Below are 7,188 nucleotides of genomic sequence, written 5' to 3' on the forward strand. Positions count from 1 at the left end.
GGAATATGGCGGATTGGGAAAGATAGGCACAATGGAGAAAAAACAAATGATATACATTGGGCAGACAAAAGCATAAGAGTTTTAGGCATTTATTTCTCATATGATCAGGAAATAGTCAGGAAACTGAACTTTGATAAGAGACTGGATGAAATAAAATGTACTTTCTTAAGATGGAAGAATCGGGGATTAACTTTATTAGGGAAAGTTCAACTATTGAAAACATTTGTTATGTCTAAGATTATGTATATAGTTTCCAATATTGAAATACCCGATGATTTTGTTAAGGAGGTTGAAAAGTTGATGTTTGATGTATGTGTACAACAAAACGAGCAGTACTTATCCCCCACAAGACCATATCTCTTCAAATGTTCTTTTGTATATATTGCTCCATGTAAAAGCTTAAACTGAAATTCCCTTTGTTTTCTTGTAAGAGTTGTACTACTGATATCAAAATAATTTACAAATTTCTACATTGGTAAAATTGAAATCACTATAGCTGTGACCATCCTTGAGTGTTAATTTATACAATTCTTGTAGATTGGTAATAAATAAGTTATAAACTGTTTTTTTATATATTTAATTACCTCAAAATCTGTTCCTGTCTTCCAATGTTCATACATATCCCAAAGTCTACGAAATCAATTTTTAAAAACTTTATCGAACCAGGGAGTTTTTTTCCAACTTTTTGGTATAGCGTGGGCGATATCAATTATTTGGAGGAGTTGATTTGCAGTAATGCCAATATTTTGAAGAAAAAAAAACGTTACAGGTTTTATGTGTTCATTATCAAAAATATGATCCACGCTAAAAATTCCTTTATTAAAAAGATCCTTGTCAAAAATAGTTTTACCTCTGATACAAATATTTTGATTATTAAATATAATTGGATTAACCTCATCTTCAGAATATCGATATTTCCTCAAGTCTTGCCAAGCCTTGATAATTTCTGGATAAAATTGGAGTATTTTTATATTTAATTTTGATGTGTCAAAGTCACATACACACACACCCCAACACACACGTTCCCCTTTCGAAACAGTTCTGCGGCCTTTTTGTACGCGCGCCACTTAAACCAAAATCTCGATAAATTCTTCCTTGATTAATTTGAAGTTAACTTCACATTGTGCAGCCTGAGAGAGCGCTTTTTCACGCCAGGGTGACAAATTCATTCTCTCCTTTCGCTTTCTTCTTCTTTTCACCCTGCTTTTAATAATTCTTTTTGGTGACTTTTGGGGGCGACCCCCCCCCCCATTTCCCTGTGCGCGCCTATATTTCCTCCACTCCGAGAATGCCGCCCCGCATATTGGAAACATTGAGAGCCAAATGGTCATAACTATTTCATCCACAGGTACTCTTTCATAAAGATGTGCACAATTTACAGGGGCCGCGGAACGGTTTTCAAAGTGGGGGGGGGGGGGGGCTGACCATGCTAAAAATCACAATCATATGGTCATTTTTACGTTTTTGTACACGGTTTTGGAAAAAAGTGGGGGGGGGGGGCTGAAGCCCCCCAGCCCCCCCCCCCCCCCGGTTCCGCGGCCCCTGATTTATACGCACTTCCAGCTGTTCAAGTTAATTTCAGAAAGGATTAATTGTAATTGTCATGAAACGTGCCCTAATTTTCAACAGGCTCTATTAATCGTAAATATTACTGACTGATAGTTGGTTGATTTGCGATACGGTGCATCATTCTGTTCTGTCACACGTCAACTGTGCTCTTGTAGCCCGTTTTCCGTTTTCATAACTTTCAGATTGCAATGGAGAGCAAGTACAATACATCAGGGTCTCTTGAATGTGATAAATACTTCAACTTAACCAGGTTAACAGATGACGATGTAGCTTTCATGACATATCGTGTGCCGGGAGACTACTTTTATTTTGCGGTGTTTCTTCCTCTAATTTTGGTGGTCGGAGTACTTGGCAACTTAGCCTTCATCTACGTAGTCCTTAAAATACATCGGATACGGATCTCCCCCGGGGGGGGCACTCAGTATATAATGCATAGTGGGTATGTGCCGCGGAGGGGACCCCCATTTTCACACTCAAATTTCCGTTCCGAGGCATAGCATTTTTGTCTTATTGAGAAAAAGAACAAAGAAAGCCGCTCCAAAGCATAGCATTTTCTTCTTCTCGAGAAAAAAGAAGAAAAAAAATCCGCTCGAGGGCTTCACATATTTTCCGTTACGCCGTTCCGGTCGCAATTTAGCTGAAAAGCGGCCGCAGCTCGCTGTCCGACCATCGCCTCTGCGCTAGCGCGCCCGTCAGTCGTGCCGCCGGGCAAGCTGCATGCACGTTCCATAGGGATGCATACGCACTCGCACGCAGGCGCGCCGTTCGCGAAATTATTTTTCCCACCGAGTTCTGGACCAACATATGAATATTCATGACTTGCGTCTTCGGATTGAGAGTACGCATGCGCGTGGACTTGGCCTCGACCAGTGCCGATCGTAAGCATTCACGTTGCTCAGAATGAATTAGCATGGTCAAATTACCGGTACCCTTACATAGTTACATAGGTCTTATAGGCTTAGATCTATATATATATATATATATATCCAATTCTTAAACACTTAATAAACTAGCTGCCATTAATGGCAAGACATGTGCTAGGGTAGGGCTAGCTTAGGCTAGCGCATTAACTTTACCTCAAATCTGGACCTGTCTAATTAATGCCTAGTACTAATCAGTGTTATAATTTCTGAAGGTTTCCGTGGCGAAGAAGAATAGTGTAGTAGGTTTCACGGTACACCATGTATCTTTCTTGGGCAGATGTTGGTCCTGAAAAGGACCACCCAATAGCGACGTTTCGACAAGTGTGTTCTTGTCGTTTTCTCCTGAGGACGACAAGAACACACTTGTCGAAACGTCGAGATTGGGTGGTCCTTTTCAGGACCAACATCTGCCCAAGAAAGATACATGGTGTGCCGTGAAACCTACTACACTAATCAGTGATGTAGTGCCTTGATGCTCGGCCGTGGCCTTAAGGCGCCTTAATGCCTAGCTACTTTTTCAAAGCCTTGGCCTCGAGAGGGCCTTGGCCTTGAGGATTTTGAGCCTTGAATTTTTTTTTTTGTAAGGCATTTTCAAGGCATTTTGTATTTTGTACTTTCATTTGTTTTAATAAGTAATTATAAATGTTTCAATTGTTTTTTTAAATATATATTTAATAACACTAATGGTCAATACTATACCAATCACCAGTAACAGTAGCAGCAGCAGTAGTAAGTGTACTAGCAGTGTCATCAATTGTAATTGTCACCATTATCAAGAAATTCAAACAAAGAATACATCAGTTATGAAAAATAGCATTATGTATTGGTAATGTGTTGTAATCATATGATGATAATGACAGTAAATAATAATGGTCATGATCAAGATAATAGTGCTTTGATGACAAGAATAATTTTTACATCTGACTGCAATTTTGACAACAATTTTCATACTTTAAACATAGCTAACTCTAAAGAACGATAACAAGGTTGATTTCTATTCCATTAGGATTTTCCTTGTATTATTTTCTTTGGCCAACAAGAATGTTTTAAGTCTTAATGATATTCTGAACAGATTTGGTAAACTTGAACACAGTCTCCAATTGTGTCATATCCAAATGGGTAATGTCAATGGCATGATGAGCCAGAAACTTTGAGGGGCCAAGCATGACATATATAGAGCAAAATTTCTGTCAAAAAAGAAGAAGAAAGCGATTGAAGCGAGCGAGTGAACAAAATTTGTCCCCCTCTTTCTATAAGAAAAGCCAATTTTGCAATAGATTGTTCAAAAAATAATATCACATTTACTCCATCTTTTCCTTTCCCTTCCCCCCTTGTCTAAGTTTATTCTTGGTGGTGGGACTTCTTCTTCTCTCTATCTCTCTTCTAAATTTTATATTTGTTTTGGGTCAGATTGACAAAACAAAGGGGAAAAAATGTTTACTTCTTTTTAATCATATATCGTTCAACATTGAATCTCATTTCTCTACAGTTTCAAGGAAATAAACAACGTATTTGTTTTTGTGTCAATATGGTTTCAAGAAATAATAATTAACAAAAAATAATTTAATAATTAATAATTATTAATATTATCAATAAGTATTAATAATTAATGATTAATTAACTGTTTAATAAAAGTGGTTGTAAGCAGAAAAAAATATGAAAACTGACAAGAGTCCTAAAAATGACTCATTTTCAGTTTAAGCATTTGAAAATTTTAATTTTGCGCTTTGTGCTCTCTTGCCCCCCCCCCCCAAAAAAAAAAAAATCCTACATGAAATATGCCCTTTTTAAAAAAGAAATACCTTCTTTAATAATAAAACATAATACATTTTAAGGTTCGAAAATCGCAGATTTTGAATCGTGCTTGCATCAATTATTGTTTAGTACAGTACTGCTAATGGTTACAAAAATGTATAAAATGTTGCTTTATGGTTGAAATATCACAACTATTTGGCTCGCTTCCTGCACTCGCATCAATTATTGTACTCGTTCTCTTCCCGTTCACAAAAAATGCTTAGAATGTCCAGTTTTCAGGTTGGAATATCACAAATTTTTGAGCTCGCGCTTTGCGCTCGCATTATTTTTTATTGGTGAGTTATGTATCTTATTTAAAATGCAGTAATTAACTGCTTAATTAACTGCTTCCTTTACTGGTCAGTATATAAAAAGAATTAGCGAGCGCAAAGTTATTTTTTAGTTAAATACACATCCAAAACCAGCTCAGAATAAAATAATTTCCATGTCTTATTACACGACATGTCAAGAAGTTTGAGCTGGTGATTCGCGCTGGCAACATCGCGCAAGGAAATTTCAACAATGATTAGCCCCATAATTGACCATAAATCAAGTTTTACAACATCAGAATTGATTTTTTTTTCAAAACCGCTTGCTCGCTATGCTTTCTCGCTGAGAAGTAAAACCTAAAGCAAAATATCTATCTTATAATTAAAAAGTCATTTTAGAAGGCCTTTGCTCAACTTAATTTCTATAAAACACACAATTACTTCACGCAGTTCATAATCTCATTTTGAAAATACATGTATCTGATTGCACAAAAAAAACTCACTTTGATAAATGGGTGCCTTTTTGGCGTTGACCCCCCCCCCCCCATGATAATTTTCTGCTGCCCCTGTCCCAGGGAGTGCATGGAGAAAAACATACGTTGAGAATGCCAGGATCAGATGACCGTGGTAATAATAATTATTGCAATGTAAATCGCCTATAGAAAAATTATGGATTATGTGTACACAGGTAACTATATCATTATTTTAATATGTCTCTATCATGAAATTGTTTTTGTTTTAAATGTACAAAGGTTAATTTTTTTCTCGCTCAGTCCCCTCGCTCACATACATTTTACCATGTGTGATGTCTGCCGCCTAAGTATTGTTAGTTCATTGTTCTGTATATCGTAAGTTTGAAATGCCTTGGCCTTGAGGTTTTCAGGCCTCGGCCTTGGGTTTCCATGCCTTGGCCTTTGGTATTGAAGCCTTGGCCTTGGCCTTGGGTATTAAAGCCTTGGCCTTGGCCTTGGAGGTTTGAGCCTTGACTACAACACTGAATAGCCGACTAATGCCATGGTTAACTTCGAACTGGTTAATTCCGAACTTCACGTTTAATTAGGTTTAGACAAATATTAGCTTATTTGCCATGGTTTGATATGTCTAGTCCGTATACAAAACCAGTCCTAGATCTAAATTTGTTTAATCTTAGTTCTAGTCTATAGTCTCTATATCTAGACTCTGATCTACGCTGTATCAGCATGGAACCACTATAGTGTACCAAGGGGGGGGGGGGGAAGACTGTCCCTCTGACGAGTCACAACTGATTCAGGGGACGTGCCCCCTTTGAGAAGCCAAATTAATAATTTGGAATGTAAAAATGCAATGAAAAAGACGTATGTCCCCTTTTTTGAACGTGAAAATCTTTTTTTTTTTTTTTTGCTTGTCAATTTTATTTTCAGCTAAGAAATCCATAATTTGGGGTGAATACCCTTTTTTTTTTGGGGGGGGGGGCTTGTCACATTTTTTCGCGGACGAAATATCCTCTAAAAAATTTGCCCCCCTTTTGGAAAATCCTAGGTACACTGGTCAGTGCGTGCATGGAACGTATTCTAACGTCAGGCACAAATTAACGTCAGTGATCTTGATCCCCGTCTTCACCCAAAATTAAGGATTTCGTAGCTGAAAAAAATTTGAAAAGAAAAAAAAAAAGATCTTCACGTTCAAAAGAGGGGACATACGTCTTTTTTCGTTGCATTTTGACATTACAAATTATTAATTTGGCTTCTCAAGGGGGGGCACGTCCCCTGGATCAGTTGTGACTCGTCAGGGGGGCAGTCTGCCCCCCCCCCCCCTTTGGTACACTAGTGGTTCCATGCTGATAGCGCGTAGATCAGAGTCTAGATCTAGAGACTAGACCAGAACTAAGGTATTTATTTTAGATCTAGGACTGGTTCTGTATACGGACTAGACATATTAAACCATGGTAAATAAGCTAATATTGGTCCAAACCTAATCAAACGTAAAGTTCGGAATTAACAAGTTCGAAGTTAACCATGGCATTAGTCGGCTATTCCTATTAGTATTAGGCATTAGACAGGTCCAGATTTGAGGTAAAGTTAATGCGCTAGCCTAAGCTAGCCCTACCCTAGCACATGTCTTGCCATTAATGGCAGCTAGTTTGATAAGTGTTTAAGAATTGGATGTATATATAGATCTAAGCCTATAAGGCCTATGTAACTATGTAAGGGTACCGGTAATTTGACGATGCTAATTCATTCTGAGCAACGTGAATGCTTACGATCGGCACTGGTCGAGGCCAAGTCCACGCGCATGCGTACTCTCAATCCGAAGACGCAAGTCATGAATATTCATATGTCGGTCCAGAACTCGGTGGGAAAAATAATTTCGCCTCCCGGCCCCCTCCCTATATATCGCGAAAAATTTAAACACTAATACATAAAGGTATGATGCCTAGTCTTTTGTGATCGTGAATAAGATCGGTTTGTCAAGGATTTTCAGGCCTATTTGTAAAAAGAAAAAAATCATGAAATTCTCCCTTTTTCATTTTAGTCTTTTCTTCATATATTTTTCTTTCTAGCTCATGCAAGTTCTTTTGTTTTCGGGGGGGGGGGGCGTGGGCGCTTCCGCCTAAGTTTTCCCACCCTCAAATGTATTTTTCATGGTAGTGTGAA

Source organism: Lytechinus pictus, chromosome 4 (genome assembly GCF_037042905.1).
Source record: "Lytechinus pictus isolate F3 Inbred chromosome 4, Lp3.0, whole genome shotgun sequence".
In the NCBI taxonomy this organism is placed as follows: domain Eukaryota; kingdom Metazoa; phylum Echinodermata; class Echinoidea; order Temnopleuroida; family Toxopneustidae; genus Lytechinus; species Lytechinus pictus.